This window comes from Podarcis cretensis (assembly GCF_951804945.1).
Source record: "Podarcis cretensis genome assembly, chromosome: 1".
NCBI lineage: Eukaryota > Metazoa > Chordata > Lepidosauria > Squamata > Lacertidae > Podarcis > Podarcis cretensis.
This window is the reverse complement of record NC_137170.1, coordinates 26,872,319-26,889,157: the sequence shown is the minus strand read 5'-3', so window position 1 is coordinate 26,889,157 and position 16,839 is coordinate 26,872,319. Positions and strand designations below refer to the sequence as shown.

Sequence of the window (16,839 nt, the reverse complement as noted above, 5' to 3'; positions counted from 1 at the left end):
TAACCCTTGAAGCAATGTCTGATTTGCTCGTTCCGCAAGTCCATTCTGCCATGGCGAGCGAGGACTAGACAAATCGTGTTGAATTCCTTTCTCAGTCAGAAAAGCTTCAAACTGCTGAGAAGTGAATTCTCCTCCGCGATCACTGAAAAGAGTCTTTACCTTCTTACCATGCACATTTTCCAACCAAGCACAGAATTCCTTGAACCTAGGAAAAGCCTCTGATTTCTGCTTGAGATTGTACACATAAATATACCTGGAAAATGCATCAATGAGAACCATGAAGTACCTATTTCCTCCCAAAGAGGGCGCTAGTGGTCCAACCAAATCAGCATGAACAATTTGGTATGGTTCTGTAGCTTGCCTACTAGACACCTTACCTTTCGCAGCCATTTTCACCTTGTTTGCTGCGCATGCCTTGCACTTCATGTGGTACCTGCAGGGTTTAATAGTCATACCTTCAACCAAGGCAGGCATTTTAGATACTGCCTCAAAATTCAAATGACAAAATTTTCGGTGAAAATCATGAATACAATCTGCATGCAAACTTTTGTTAGAACCTGCAATGCAACAAGTGTCATCCTGCACAACATCATCATAATACAAAACATACAAACGATCAACATATTCAGCATACAATACATAATCATTTTTCTTTGTGATGATGCACCTTTTGTTCTTAAAGGAAACGTCAATTTTCCGCTCATTCAGCTGTCCAATGCTGAGCAGATTATGTTTGGCATCTGGTACATAAAGTACATTCTGTATCGATAAGTCCAAACTGTGAAGAACAACAGTTCTGTAGCCTTTACTGGGAATTGTGTGGTCATCCGCCTGGTGAATCGCACCTTCCTGCGGTGTAAAAGACACGAACAGTCGCTTATCGTTGCACATGTGATGGGTTGCCGCTGAATCAACAACGAAGAAAGATCTAGACGTCTTCTGGACCTCTGCAACTTTTGGATTGAAGCGTGAGACCATTGCCTTGTGCTGCGTTGTCCTGGACACTGGACCTCTGCCTTTGCCTCGACCTCTTCCACGTGATGAGCTTCCGCTGCGCTGCTCTGTCCTGGCCCTGGGATATCTACATTCCCTCTTCATATGGCCTAGATGTCCACAGGAGTAGCATTTCACTGCCTTCAAAGCTTTGGCGCCATCTGGTGGTTCCACTGCACTCTGGGATGACGTCTGTGAAGACTCCCCATTTCCCATGCAGCCAGCACCCCGGCGATCTGCTTCATTCTGAATCACGGCAGTAACATAATCCACTGTCAGCTGAGCGATAGGCTGTACAGCAATCTGAGTCGCAACAGACTCCCAACCTGAACCCAAAGATTGTAGTATCATGAAGGAATACACAGCCTCTGGAAAGTTGAGTCCTCTCTGTTGCAGCTCATGTCTCAGATTCTGCATCTCCATCAGATGTGTACGCACATCTCCACCTTCAGCAAGAGCCATATTATGCAGCTTGTTAAAGTAAAACATGGTAGATCCAGCTTCTGTCCTCAAGTGAGCCTCTCTCAAAGCGTCCCAAATTTCTCTGGCTGAGGTCTTATCACGCAATAGACAGAGCTCTTCTGGGGATACTATCAATGTAAGAGTTCCCCTTGCTTTGGAATCTTTAGCTTCCCATGCATCTGTAATTGGAGCTGGGGGGGTGTCTGTAATAACTTCAAACAGACCCTCTTTCCGCAGAATAGCCTCTGCATAGAGAACCCAGTCCACATAGTTCTTCTTATTGAGCTTGGGAATCCCACAAGCATCCTGAAGGGCCATCATGACTCTGGCATTAGCCTTCTGCGTCATCTCTGCTGCTTTAAACAAGCTGCTTTATACAAGCTGCGTCTCTGCTGCTTCAAGCCTCATTCCAAAGGCAAGTTCAAAACAGCCTCTGCCTGTGAGCCTGTGCCACTCTGCTTTACTGCAGCTGCCTCAAACATCATGCCAAAGGCAAGTTCAAAAGTGCTTTCCCTCTGCTGCCTTAAATAGTGCTGCGTCACTATTCTCTGCAGCTGCTTTAGCCCAAAAGCACATTCTAAAAGTTACTTTCGATTTCCCCAGCATAGGAATCCGATCCTTTTATCCGTTGCCTGTGTCCGGCAAACGGCTTTAAAAGTTCAAAGTCCAGCCATAAAGCCATTAATTAGATGCTGGCAGGCTGCCCGGAGCAGTAGCACATACCTCATCAATCATCTTGACGCGCAGAGATAGCGTCCGATCCGTCCCTTTGCATTCCATTGCATTCCTTGCCGGCACTCCGAAGTCCATCCGTCACTTTGACTGCATGGTTCTGGGCCCATAACCATTAATGTGGATTTGCAGCCCGTGCACAGCGGAAAGATGAGGAATACGTGCCAACATGCTCTATATTGCTTTATTTACATTTCAAAGCTGGTAGATTACAGAAAAACATCTTGCCTCTGCCGGAGCAGAAAATGCATCCTCTCTCCTCTGAAGCACGGAGAGAATCACACTGTGAGAACAGTGAAAAACAGGAAACCAGTGTACGTCACATCCAGTCTCCCTTTCCCGTGAGAAAACACAACAGCAATGCTGTCTGTGGAATGTAAACATTGTCTTGTGACAAGCCTTTCGCTGCACAGTGAAGAGAGCAGAAACCAACATAATTGGGGCCAGAAAGCTTTGATTTCCTATAAAACTTTGGTTTCCTCCCTAAATATAGGTTACTCATCAAATATATATAATTTGCAGATGACTCTGACTCTGTATTAGGAGAAGCCAGGGGGATGTACTGGGCCAAGAGGATGATATACCCTCAAATCAGGCTTTGATGTCTCTGCCTCTTCAGAAGTTAAGCACCCTCACACCTTGTGATGTCAGCATCTCTTTGGCCTGAAGATGCAGTGATTTTCAAGGACACCAAAGTCAATGACTTCCAAAACAGGCAGGGGCCCTTTGAAAAAGTTAGAGATTCCACTCTTCAGGGATGGGACTAGCTGCTGGGAGGAAGCTGCAGTCTGTTGTTGTTGTTGTTGTTGTTGTATATATAAACCACCTTTTCCCCTGACATGACTCAAGGTGGGTTAAAACTAAAATTATTGTTGTCATCCATCTGTCTCAAGAGTCAGTGGGAGAGTGTGCCATTGGAGAGTTGCTGTGGCTGTAGAGACCGATATGGGAGAGACATGTTTTATTGCAGGTGAGGCAGATGAATGCATCTGGTTTCACTGGTGAAGATGCTCTATGGCGTTTCCCAGCAGTCATTCCTCCTCCATTCAATACAGTATATAGTAAAAAGTCGTAGCAATTAGGGTGAGTCTCCCTAGCCAATCAGAGGACTTAGGAGATAGAATCTTTTGGCACTCTGAGCTTAAGAACATGATGCCTCAAACCCCCATCTCATTCCAGTCTGTGCACATATCTTCTTCTAAAGAATCCTGGGAACTGTAGTTTATCCCCCATGGAGCTACAATTCTCAGTACAGGATTCGTTGGGGAAATTCATGTGATTTAAATGTATGATGTGTACACAACCTGAGACCCAATAGGTCTTAAGCTCAGTCTGGGGGTTAACACTGCCTATGTGAATGCAAGAAGTCAACAAGAAGATTGTGATTAATATATTCTCATGATTATTGTATTACTTTGATGCATGAGTAGTTAGCCTTTTACTGATCTTGGCTGCACTGACTCTTACCAAGAATTTGCAGTCCATTAAAATTTCTGGTGAACTGTGCATTTACATGTGTTGATGATTTAAGCTTCATTTAAACTAATTATTTAGGGCGCTTTCAGATGCCATGTGGACTTGCTGCTATTGTGTTTGGCTTTGTATGATGGATGTTGTGTTGTTAGCCTATTTGAATTAGCAACAATTGGTCTGAGAATGCGCACTGTCCTGGTGTGGGCTGTGGGTGTCAGGCATGCTGATTCAGTGTGCCTGTCAATCACACAAGAAAATGGGCAAAGCTAATATGTGAAACCATCCTTTCTGACTTCATGACATCTAAGTTTAGCCAATCAAAATTATTATTTGTACCATTTATATGCACAACACTTCAAAGAACAGACTTGACAGCTTCTTGGCCCAAGGGTTTTAGAATCCAAAATGGACACTTGATAAGAAACAATTGAGTTGGGGACAGGGAGAGAGAAAAATGGAGATAGGGACAATCAGCAGAAGAATATGTGGTCATTTCAATTATACATAGTTTGGTCTGGTTATAATAGGGTATCGGAACTAGGATAATAAATGGGGCTATCAGTAGAATTAGTCTTCCTTGAAGTTCAGTAGAAAGTATTAAACATATCATGGGTGCTACTTTAAACAAATTCTGATCAATAAGGCTTTTCTTGTTTCCACGTGAAGTCTTCTGTGCTAGCAGCAGGCAATCGATGGCCTTCCTTCACAGCTGGTTCTCCTGTGTAGGCACCAGAGAGTTATACACTTACCTCCCAGCAGTTTGGGGTCACGTGGTCAAATCCTATAAAGTCAACACCCCTGAAGTCAAAGAGCCATGTGGTTTGAAGGCTACAATGTCACCACTGTGAAAAAGCTGATGAAAGCTGGGAAGCTGATGGGAGGTAAAGTGGTGGCTGGCTCGGCGAAGACATAAGGGATTCGAGTTCTCTTGCATTCTCTCTCTTTCTCATTCACATGCACAAATGCTTCTAAGACATATGTTCTTAAAATGCCTGGAATGAAGAGTTGGCTGCATATGTGGAACTCCCTCTCTGTTTGACGTGTCTGACCCCATCTCTTTATAGTTGGTTGTTGTTTGAAGGCATTTGGAGAAAAGACCTGGCTGACGCTGATGCTGTTGGTGATTGTTCTTTAGTTTTTAAGAATTGTGTTATTTTGTGGGTTTTGCACATTTTTTCATCCATTTCCCTGTTGCAAACCGCTGTGTGGCTTGTGCAAAGGACAGTAGTTACAGAGATATAGATGTATAAATTTCTAATGCTTCTAAAGGACACAGTTCTGATTTCTCCTGCTCCCCAGACCTAGAGATATTCATTACACAGTAACACAAACCCATTTTGATTTAAATCACACGTTTCTTGTATATTCCATTCCTGGCTCAGTGCCCAAATGCACACAGCAGGTGCTGTCTCAGGAATGTCACCCCCTAATAAAAGTACCATAACATAACACAGAGGCAATAAAACATTTTTTTGCATGGACTTTGTTTTGCCTGACAAGAGTGAATGCTTAATAAGACAAAACCTATGAAACCCAAGGAAGATGAAGTATCTGCTTCATCATTAAGGGTTATCTCATTCTCTCTTGTTTAGGCAATGAATGCAAATACCCGGTGACAGAAGCCATGCAGGGATGTTACAGCCTATATGGTGTTTGCAGGGAAAACTGGCCTTTTAACTCAGGGTCATCCAAGGAAGCTGAATGTAGGACAGGGCCGGCCCACCCATTAGCTGTGATGAGGCAGTCACCTCAGGTGGCAGACTGAGGACAATTGGGAGGGGTGGCAGCTCTGGGCTTGTCGCCCTTGTCCACTGACTGCTGCTCTCTGCACTCCTTCTGTCTCCACCACCATCAGCATGCTGAGGTTTCCCAGACCACTTCTGGTCATCTCAGGTGGCAGGAGGATGCCCTATTTTCTGCTCTGCCTCAAGCAGCAAAATGTCTTGGGCCGGCTCTGATGTTAAAAGACTCAAGGCAGACGGAAGGAAGAACTTCTTCACTCAGCACATAGTTGAACTATACCATTTGCTCCCATAAAAGGTAGTGGAGGCTACCACAATTGTTGACTTAAAATGAGGATTAGACACATTTATGGAGGATAAGGCTATCAGTCGTTGCTAGCCACAATGACTAGGTTCTACCTCCACTGCAGTGGCGGAGGAACCCTCTCCGGCACCTGGGGCGGGGCAACCCATATGGAGTGCGCATGTGCGGCATCCAGTACAGACTGCATATGTGTGGCAGCCCGTATGGAGTGCACATGTGCGGCAGCCCATACGGTCACCATGCGAGAGGCAGCCCGTACAGGCACCCGTATGGACAGCATGTGAGAGCGGCAGCCATATGGACTGCATGCACCCTCAGCCGCTCTACAGCTGAGGGGGAGGGGCCATCTTTTCATCACCGCCCAATTGGCACCCGGGGCGACCCACACCCTCTGCCCCCCACTTCGTACGCCCCTGCTCCACTGTCAGAGGCTGCATGCATCTGAATACCATTTTCTGGGAATCATAAGTAAGGAGAGCCGGTGTGGTGTAGTGGTTAAAAGCAGTAGTCTCGTAATCTGGTGAACCGGGTTCGCATCTCCGCTCCTCCACATGCAGCTGCTGGGTGACCTTGGGCCAGTCACACTTCTTTGAAGTCTCTCAGCCCCACTCACCTCACAGAGTGTTTCTTGTGGGGGAGGAAGGGAAAGGAGATTGTTAGCCGCTTTGAGACTCCTTTGGGTAGTGATAAAGTGGGATATCAAATCCAAACAACAACAGCAACAACAACAACAACAACAACTTCTTCTTCCTCCTCCTCCTCCTCCTCCTCCTCTTCCTCTTCTTCCTCTTCTTCTTCTTTGCACAGGTCCTACTTATGGGCTGCCTACAGGCATTTGGTTGAGAACATGATGCTGGATTTGATGGGCCTTTGGTCTTCTTATGTAACATGGCAGTGTTGATTCTGCCTGATTCTGCAACTCTCCTGTGAGCACTCAGGATTTCCCAGATGCCCATGCCTGACTCTCTTCCTTGTTTTCCCACTTAAGGGACACACCTTTTTGTACACCTCCGGATTAAAGGGTAGATTAATGGACAGCTGATCCATGTTAATTGATATTGAGTGTATGTCTCAATGATGGAACCTACTACTTCACAGCTATTGTTACAACAAGTGCATTATGTGGATGATCATTCATCTTTCTGAAAGGAGACCTCAACAATTTGCAAAGTTTTCTTCTTGTGGTGTAATTATGGAAGTGCTTGGTCATTTCACAAAACTCTGCCCTCAGGCACAATCTTCCGTGCACTTTTTGAAAGGCAATTCTAACCATTCCTTTGTGAATAGACCCTTTAAAAGATTTGGAGGATTATAAAACAGATAACTGAAATAACAAAGTCTTCTCTTTTCAATATCATTATTTGAACACATGTCAAACCTCATTGCCTGAATTGTGAGTAGAGACCGGTTTTGGAGATCAGAGCCAATGTAGTGTAATGGTCAATGTGTTGGACAAATAGCTGGAAAACCAAGGTTCAAATTCTTACTCAGTTTTGAAGCTCACTGGATTATTTTGGGCCAGTCTCTGTCTCTCAGTTGAACCTACCTCACCAGGTTGTTGTGAGGATAACTGGGGAAGGGGAAACCATGGAGACTACCTCAAGCTTTTCAAAGAGAATAAGTATAATAAATAAGATAAGATAAGATAAGATAAGATAAGATAAGATAAGATAAGCTTTCCAGCCACTATGTCCTAAAGCCAACATGGTGTCCTGCCACCCCCCGGTCCAAGATTTTGTTGGACTAAAACTCATATGAGCCCCATCTAGCACAGCCAATGGTCAGGGCCCATGTTGGACAAAATAGTCCAGTATTCCAGGGGGTTGGACTAGATGACCCTTGTGGTCCCTTCCAACTCTATAATTCTATAGGGATGTTGGAAGCTTTAGCGGTAAAACCTCTAGAGGAAACCATATTAGCTACCCTGTGTTACAGCTATGAATTAATACTCAGGAAGTGATCTTCAATACACATATGATTGTATTTGATCATGATCATGTCTGATAATGGGAAGATTGTATACGAGGACCAGCAAAGGAAATATCTGGGGGCATCTTTAGAGAACAGGAATCCCAGATACATAAAATGGGAGAAGAGCTTGCTGTCTCTCTCACCTCTTCTATCCTGGTTCTCATCCCAGGATCCGTACATCTCAAGTAACTCTTCTGCTTCTATTATTTTCCTGGATCTAGCATGCAACAAATGATGTTGTTGCTGTCATCGCATCGCCATCAGTGCTGCAGCTACAATGATTCTTGTATTTAAATATCCAGAAATTACACTTTCAATAAATACAACAATGCAATGTACAACATAACAACAGGACTCAATAGGGAAACCTGCTCTGAGTGTTGTAATTATTATAAAATAACTGTAATCTATTATGCTACATTAATGTTTGTAACTCATGCAGCTCTTTAGTGTATATGAAACAATTAAGCTTGTTTCCAAGACAGTGGCTGATATGCTTAGTAAGGGCAGCAGGCTAGGCCAAAATAGCATCAGGGCAGCTCCATCTTTTGCCTGCTTCGTGGCACAGGTAGGAAACACAGAAACACTGAACACAGCTGGTAGCTGACAGAGGAAACCTAGAATTTCCACAGGCTGTGAAAGTCCACCATGACTTCTAAACTTCCCGAGTTTTTTACCAGTTACCCCAACAATAACTTGTCCAGAGAGAACTCCTCTTTTCCATTTTTAAACCTGAGATTTGGAGGAATACCTCCAAAGCTGTAATGATCTGAGCCTCTTCATATCTTATCTGCATCTGTATGCAGAGCTTTATTCCTTAGTTCTCAATCTCCTGCTGTTATGGAAAACAGCGTGTGTGCAACCTAAAGTGAATCCAATTATTTTGACCCTCTTCTAAGTGCTAGACTCAACAGTCTCCCTCTTATCTTCCTGATAGCTTTCCCCCCTCCCCCGCCCCAGAATGTGCTGCAGAGGGGAGGGCAAATAATCAGTCCGGGGGAATGACAGTCCAGATTGGTGTCCCTAAATTAAAATATTAAGTGCTTGCGGAAGGTGTTATTTACCCTCCAGAACATCACATAGTAATCTTAAATAATTCATAGGCTGTTTAATTAAACATCGCATGGCAGGCGCAGAGGCTGCAACTTCTCTCCACAGCTCTGTTTTTTCAAAGTTGGACTGGAAGATCTCAGAGACTGAAGTCCAAAAGTGCCAAAGGATTCAGTCTTCTTTGAAGCTTGTGGGCGCGTTCCCAACATTCTTCAAGACTGAGAATGTGGTCCCCTTGATTCCCTTTTCTTTCTTTCTTCATATTCCCTGAGTCGCAATATATAATGTAAATCTGGCTTCCCCAACTTTGGTGCCCTTCAGGTGTTAGGGGCGGATAAATCAAACACCCATCAACTATTGTAGTTGAAATAGGGGCAGTGGATAAATTTGATTTTGTTTTTAATTTTAATGAGAAACTGCCTAGCCAGCATTTGTCAAACCAGTATGTGAACTGAAAGCTATCTTTGAAACTGTGTAAAAAAAATGCATATGTCAGGTAAAAGTGTTCATAAACATGTGTCTGTTGGTGAAAATAGCATGCAAGTATGTTAGGGGGAAGCCTAGATTCATCAAAACTGCATGCAAAAAAGCCCTGTGTTGGGAGAAATTTGCACTAAAATTGTGATGAATTGTCATGTGGATTTTTTATTTTTTTAAAAGAAAATTTAAGGAAGTGCTATGAAAATGTGGAGAACTGCATTTAAGACTGGAACAGCAAGAAACTGAGAGAATCAGAATCTGTCCATCCCTAAAACCAAAACACTTGAAGGGCACCAGGTTGGGGAAATCTGATGAATACAGGAAGTAGCCCTCCAAATGTGAGCTAAAAGCAGCTGCAGTTCTTCCAGCTCCCCCACCATTTCCATTTTTGCTCTTTTTCCACAGCTAAAAGATAACTCTTTGCTGTGCTACCTTTAATTAATGGCAACAGGCCCATGGAGGGGAATTGATACCTAAGGGGAAGATTTGAGTTGCTAGTTAGGGCTTAGCATCACAAATAGCTGACAAAGGAATCCCTTCCCCAGGATCAAGGCAAATGAAGTATGCCTTAAGTCTATTGTGCTGATTACATGTGGGGGAATAAAAAGGAGCTTGGTATGTACAACATGTAACTCTTCAATTTTTAAAAATAAAATAGCACTCCATCTATCTCCTGTTCATCATTACTCTTCCTACTGTCTCTATTAATCATGAATATCTCTACTATGAGAAAAGACCCCTCCCCCCAGTAAGGACCAAGAACTTTACTCAACCTGTTTGGCCACATGCAGCCAGAAAAAAATGGCAGGCTTCATGGGCTCACAAAACAAGCCCCTGGTCCAGCTAGTTCAGAAGCAAAGATCACCAGTGTTGAAGCAATGGTTTTTCAACCTCATCTTTGTCGGACTGGTCATGTTGTGCAGATGCCTGATGATCGTTTTCCAAAGCAACAACCCTATTCCGAACTTAAAAATGGAAAGCACAATGCTGGTGGTCAACAAAAGAGGTTTAAAGACTGTCTCAAGGCAAATCTACAAAAATGTAGTATAAATACTGACAACTGGGAAACACTGGCCTGCGAGTGCTGCAATTGGAGAACAGCCTTTACCAAAGGTGTCATAGGCTTTGAAGATGCTCAAACTCAGGACTCGAACTCAGGACTCAAGGGAGAAACGTGCTAGGAGGAAGGCACGCTTGGCAAATCCACACCGTGATCAATTCCCGCCCAGAAACCAATGTCCCCACTATGGAAGGACATGTGGATCCAGAATTGGCCTCGACAGTCACTTATGGACTCACTGTTCAAACCGTGTTTATGGAAGATAATCTTACTCGGCTACGAGTGATCGCCAAAGAAGAAGAAGATTTACAATAGAGTTTCACACTGGAGACATTGCTAGCCCTACATGGAGATGCCAAGGGTTGGACATGGGACTTTCTGAATGCAAGCTGATGTTCTATCACTGACCTATAGTCCTTCCCTTATATTTAAATATATGGTTTAGGTGGTTATAGGGTTGTATCTAATGCTGCATGTGCAGAATTCCACTTTCCTTTACTCGCTTCTCCTCACATACCCCCACTATCTGATCCAGAGGCTGGCATACAGTGGAGAAGAGAGAAAGGGAGAATTTCACTGCAGAAGCGGAGGTTGTGCAAGCATGAAATCAGGATGGTGGATTTAGTTGGCCCATTGGCTTAATCCAGCAGACTATTCTTGTGCAGGTAAAGGTAAAGGACCCCTGGACAGTTACGTCCAGTCAAATTTGATTATGGGGAGTAGCGCTCATCTCCTCTTTCAGACCGAGGGAACCTGAAAGTGGAGCAGACAGTTTTCCACGTCATGCGGCCAGCATGACTAAACCGCTTCTGGCACAACAGGACACCATGATGGATGCCAGAGTGCATGGAAATGCCGTTTACCTTCCCGCTGCAGTGGTACCTATTTATAAGCAGAAAACCTCTAAAAACAGCATAAAAATAATACCACAATAATAATAATCAGTGGAAGAAGAAACTATGAGCAAAAATTTAGACCTTGTGGCACTTTCTGCTTGGTGGCTATTTGGGTGGCAAACAATGCCAGAGAAAATGGGACATTCCTTATAGAGAGGCGGGAAAGGAGTCTTTCCTTCCATTTGTATCATGGTTCTGCTATATTATCCTTCAGAAGCACTGCCTAGGTTAGATCGGAGCCTTTTGTAAAACATACTTCGTTTCTATTCAAAATGTGTTCCTTAATCAGCACATCCACTTGGTCCATCTCTCCTCAGGCACACTGCAGCATTGTCAACATGTTAAGGAGTTAAGCATTACCAGCTCCTATTACTAATCCAAAGTTCTCAGGGCTATTACTGTGATAGTGTTAAAGCTCTTCACTTCATCTCGAAACACTCTGGAGTGCTGATGATTCAAATACAGCTCCTGATTGGCAAGATGTTGGAAACAAAGAGGAAGTTCACTCAGAAAGAAATGGAAATGGAAAGGAACTAGGTAACTCATAGGCCTCTCAGGCGCCTAGCCTGAAAACTTTTGGGATGATGGATTGAGAGCCCATTAACATCCAATCAGTGTTTCCTGTCTAAGTGTTGCAGTAGTAGTAGTAGTAGTAGTAGTAGTAGTAGTAGTAATAGAAAACCCACCTTATACTATGTCAGAACATTGATACATCTAGTGCAAGCATATGCAAACTCTGACCCTCCAGATGTTTAGGATTACAATTCCCATCATCCTTAGCTAACAGGACCAGTGGTTAGAGGTGATGGGAGTTGTAGTCCCAAAGGGCCAGAGTTTGCATATGCCTGCACTAGATGTATCAATGGTCTGACATAGTATAAGGTGGGTTTTCTAATACTACTACTACTACTACTACTACTACTACTGCAACAGTTTGCCTATGCCTATCGAGTGCCATAGCATCAACAATGGCTGTTTCAAACAGGCTTCTCTTCCAACCCTACCTGAAGATTCTTGGGATTGAATTTAGGATATTCTGCATGAAAAGCAGATGCTCTGCCAGTGGGCTATGGCCATTTCCAATTGGCATAGAGAACATCATCATCATCATCATCATCATCATTTTCTATCCCATCCTTCTTCCCAAAGGAGTTAACACCAAAGTGGTAAAAATAAAATATTTTTTTAAAGATTTTTTGTTTGTTAGTTAATTGATTGGTTTTTATTTATATTAAAAACAGTACATATTTTAAGCATTTTGAAACAAAAACATCTGGAATGTCTAAAAACATGTAAAACAGTCACGTAGCCTCAAGCTAATAATGTCAAGGTTGCCAAGTACAGTGAATGCTATTGAAATACGTTTTACTGAGAGCACACACATTGAAATCAATGAACATGACTAAGTTAGGTCCATTAATTTCAGTAGGTCTCCTCTGAATAAGACATTGGTGAATGCCACCCAGAATCTTTCTTACCTTTAAATGCCAGCTAGACATAGAGCAGTGATAGTTTTTTTTGTGGGGAGGGAATGGGTGGCCTGGCCTAAAGTTGGGGTGAGCAAAGTGGATCTTAAATAGGACTGCTCAGTCATGGATACAGCTGCTGCATAGAACTGCTCAGTCATGGATACCACTGCCTCTTTCCTTGAGTCACAATGACTGAATATGTATCCACCATCCACATGCGGGTTCATGACTAAGGGCTTCCAGATGTCACTGTCCTGGCCTGCCCCTGTTATCATTTGCTGATCACCATGGGACTTTGGGGGTGGGGTGGGTTTGGGGTGGGTTTTTGGAAGACGCCTGTGCGTGAATTTATGTGTGTAGATCTGTGCATCCTGACCAACACACAGTCTTCACAGTAAGGCTCTAGTTTGATGGCACGAGTATCACAATGACTGGTAGATTCTTACTTGCTGTAGCCTTCATCCGCCTTCACAGCCATTGTAACACTGTAACATACCGCTTGTTATCTTCCTCCTGTTCTGCCATTGAGGACTTGTTGGATCATTCTTTGTCTAGCTCCTCCCCTTTGACCTTACTGCCTTGCGTGACCCTGCTGGGAGTACGAGACTCCCAACAGCTTCGCTCACAAGGGTCATAGGAATGTGCAAGCCCACTCAACACGACAAGGTGATGATCTAGTGAGTGATGATCATCACTCCTCCACTGGCACACCCCCACCCCAAATCCATTCCAGAGGGTCCCACAACCCTCTGGAGCTGATTTTGAAGTTGCACAGAGGACTGCAAGGGAGAGGAGAGGAGAGGAGAGGAGAGAAGAGGAGGAAGTTCTGTTCTGCATGTGGTCTGTTGCAGTGAAACAGGAACACTGGATAAAACCCTAAGAGACTTGGTAGTGATCTTCAGATATCTCAAGAACTATCACATAGAAGTTGGAGCAGAACTTGGAGTTGGAGAAGAATTTCTCCAGATCTACATACAGTGGTACCTTGGGTTAAGAACTTAATTCGTTCTGGAGGTCTGTTCTTAACCTGAAACTGTTCTTAACCTGAAGCACCACTTTAGCTAATGGTAATTTCTCCATAATATAATACTTTTTTTGCATGTTATTGCCACAAATACTGTATATGCATTTTAATGCACACTTTCCTCAGGATATGTATATTTGTACACATTACCTGGTTGGAGAGCTGCATTGAAAAATTTGGAGTAGGGTGAATCTTGAAAGACTGCTGTGTTTCAGTTCCCATACTGTTTCAGAAAGTGTGAATTAGGTCAATTACCTTTAAATGGAAACTGAATTGAATTTCTCCCCCCTCCTCCCTGATTTTGATTCATTAGGCTCTGCCCCTGAGCTCTGCTCAGGGGCCAGAATTTTTGAAATTAAAAGTTGGCAACCTTCTGTGCTAGCAACCTTCTGTGCTGACAACTATTTGTGCCAGTGATATTTCCCCATCCAGTAGAAGGAGGGAGTGTGGGGGCACACCCCCCAGACTATATCTTTTGCAACAATCAGAGAATTTTTTCAGTTCTTTATTATTTCTCATACTTTCTCTCTTCTATGCACCACAGCTCCTGAGTGTAGTTTAGCTAGGGGAAAAATCAGAAATTTACATAAATTGAAGCATTTAATCCTTTAGAAAGAAATAATGAATGAATGGATGAATGAAGCAATCTCGATGTGATTATACATATAATTCCATTTGTGCAGTAATGAAGTAATGCACAAATGTGCTCCTGCACATTGGTAAAACTCTGTGAAGGGTAGATTTTGATACTACAGTGGGAAGAACCACAGGAAGTTTGCTTTCTTGCAGTGTGCATGGATTTCTGTAAAATACTGCATCCAAAAAACAACAACAAATCTTGATAGAATCATGCAGTCACACCCATATATGTGTGTGTGATATAATGTTTTATTGGTGTACATCTTCTATGAAATGAAGAAGCAAACAAACAGAACAACGGATAATTCTTAATACAGCATTCACAAATAAGACAAAGTAAAAAGATGGAAATTTGTTCATTCTGTCAGCATTCTGTCAAGGTTTCCTGCATCCAGTGGTGGCTGGTTGCAGGCAAATATGGTACTACCGTGCCAACCTTGGTGTGTCCTCAACCAGCCTCCCCCACCTGCTTGCCTTCTTTCTTGCCACCAGTTCAATGGTGATCCTGCCTCTCAGCTTCCCCCTCTTTAGTCTCCTTAGACTCAACTAGTTGGATGTGGCTCAAATTACTGTCTGGGCTCCCTGTGTTCCAACCCAACAGCCAGAATAGGCACGAGCCACCACTGTCCACATCAGCCTATCTCTTGAATTGAGAGATAGGGAATTGCTCCCAATTCCCATGCATTTCTGCAGCATAGATTTATAAGCATTAGTATGAAAGTATTTTGTACAGTTATGTGCATTGATCAGATCCTCCAGGATTAGATCTTGTGTAGTTCCATGCATCCTGACCATGTTTCAACACTATTTTTGTTTTATCTTAAAACAGAGTTCAAAATCTATTCCAAAATCCTTAGCCACAAACCCTGAATTGGTTCAAGGACAGATCCAGAGTTGCTTAGGTAGGCCCTAGGTCAAATCACCCTCGGCTACAGAACAGATAGTGTAGCTCCTGCACAGCCCTACTTGTTACTGGAGTGTATATGTAAGGCCCACCTTATGTAACCACCACAGTATATGTATATAATAGTACAAGTATAACAATTAAAATGTGTTTGTGTGTGTGTGTGTTTGTGTGTGTGTGTGTGTGCTTTTCTTCAAAATTAAACAACCAGGTGCAAATTAGACAAATAATGCATGTGCCTATCCTAAACATTATGATTGTCAGAAAATCACATATCTAACCATGCAAACGTAAACTCCAAAATCTGGAGAGAATTTCCAAGGAGAAAAAGATGTTAAAATACATTTTTTCAGAAACATTAGCAGCAGACATAGACACCCTCTTATTAGTGACCAGAATCCCTCCTGCCCAAGAGATCAAATGCAAATACCGTCACTGAAGCATCAACAGCATGATGGGGAAAGCCCGCTGTAAAAATATTGCTGATGCAACTTCATGACAGGTACCAGTTTCTCCAATCCTCTTTGATCTGACATAGTAGACTGGGAACTAATTCCCAATTTCCTAGTGTATACCTGCTATAGTGTGAGCTGCACTTCCAGACTTATATGCTGGGCAGCTGTGATAATTGAAATTATTTGCTGGATTGGTTTTCTTTTCCTAATTCCCATATTTAAAAATTACTTTTAAACAAAGTGATCGTTCCTCTAGCAGTTGGGTGAATAAATCACCTCAGTCTCCCCCTCTCCATCTTTCCATCTCTCTTTCGCTCTCTCATTTTTAATTCCCGCCCCCCACCAGTGTTTTATGAACTGCTGCTAGTCTAGTGGACTCATATGATATGTTGACTGTCTTCCCATCTGTTTGACTGTGATTTATCCAGATTACATGCAGATAAAGAAGAGCTGCTCCATCTGACTGGCTTCCCAAGGCTACATCATAAACAGCAGGAAGGACCACCTGCTACATAGAAGCTATTTTACATCTAAAAGGCTTGAAGGCCCAATCCCAGTTGAATGACAGCAGGACTTGAAGAGGCAAGACTTGCCAGTGAATTTAGAATAGCATATATATATATATATATATATATATATATATATATATATCACACAAATGTTTCCAAATAATTTTCAGATTTCTACAGGGGACTTGCAAATCGTTTGCACTTCTTTGGTTACAATTCATTTAGATTTGGAAAAAGCTTCATTTCAGATGATAAGGGTGCTTCCGAACCCTCCCCTGCTTGCATGTGTTTTCTTTTTCCATATTAACATATTTTCTTTCATGTTTCTCCTACTGTGGATTAATAGTGGACTTAAATATGGAGCGGGTTTGCAGTAATAACCTTGGGGGATCCCCTGAGCACATGCAATGCATCTGATTCCACATGCTCACACTTCAGCTGAATCTTCAGCTGTCAGGCGAAAAGTGAAAACAATGAGATCAGCATGGGCTGTGGTGTCTGCACAATCTAAGATGTGGTTTCTTTTATATGTATATATATATATGCCACATCTTTTGCCAGTTTTGCCAGGGGGCTTATGCTGATACGCTTTTTGAATAAAACAGCCTGCCTGTACACACAAACAAAGGCTAGGCTACAATCTCTCTCCCCCCCCCCCACCGACCAGTTAAGTTTC

General features: G+C 43.0%; 1 long non-coding RNA gene across 1 annotated transcript in view; it reads right to left on the bottom strand.

Moving 5' to 3' along the window:
• Positions 1-2,354: 2,354 nt before the first annotated feature.
• Positions 2,355-16,839, bottom strand: part of LOC307223255 — a 732,363-nt gene continuing 717,878 nt past the window's right edge. The window contains exon 2 of the long non-coding RNA XR_013842051.1: positions 2,355-2,470. This is a non-coding gene — a long non-coding RNA (uncharacterized lncRNA). The remainder of the gene's footprint in view (positions 2,471-16,839) is intronic.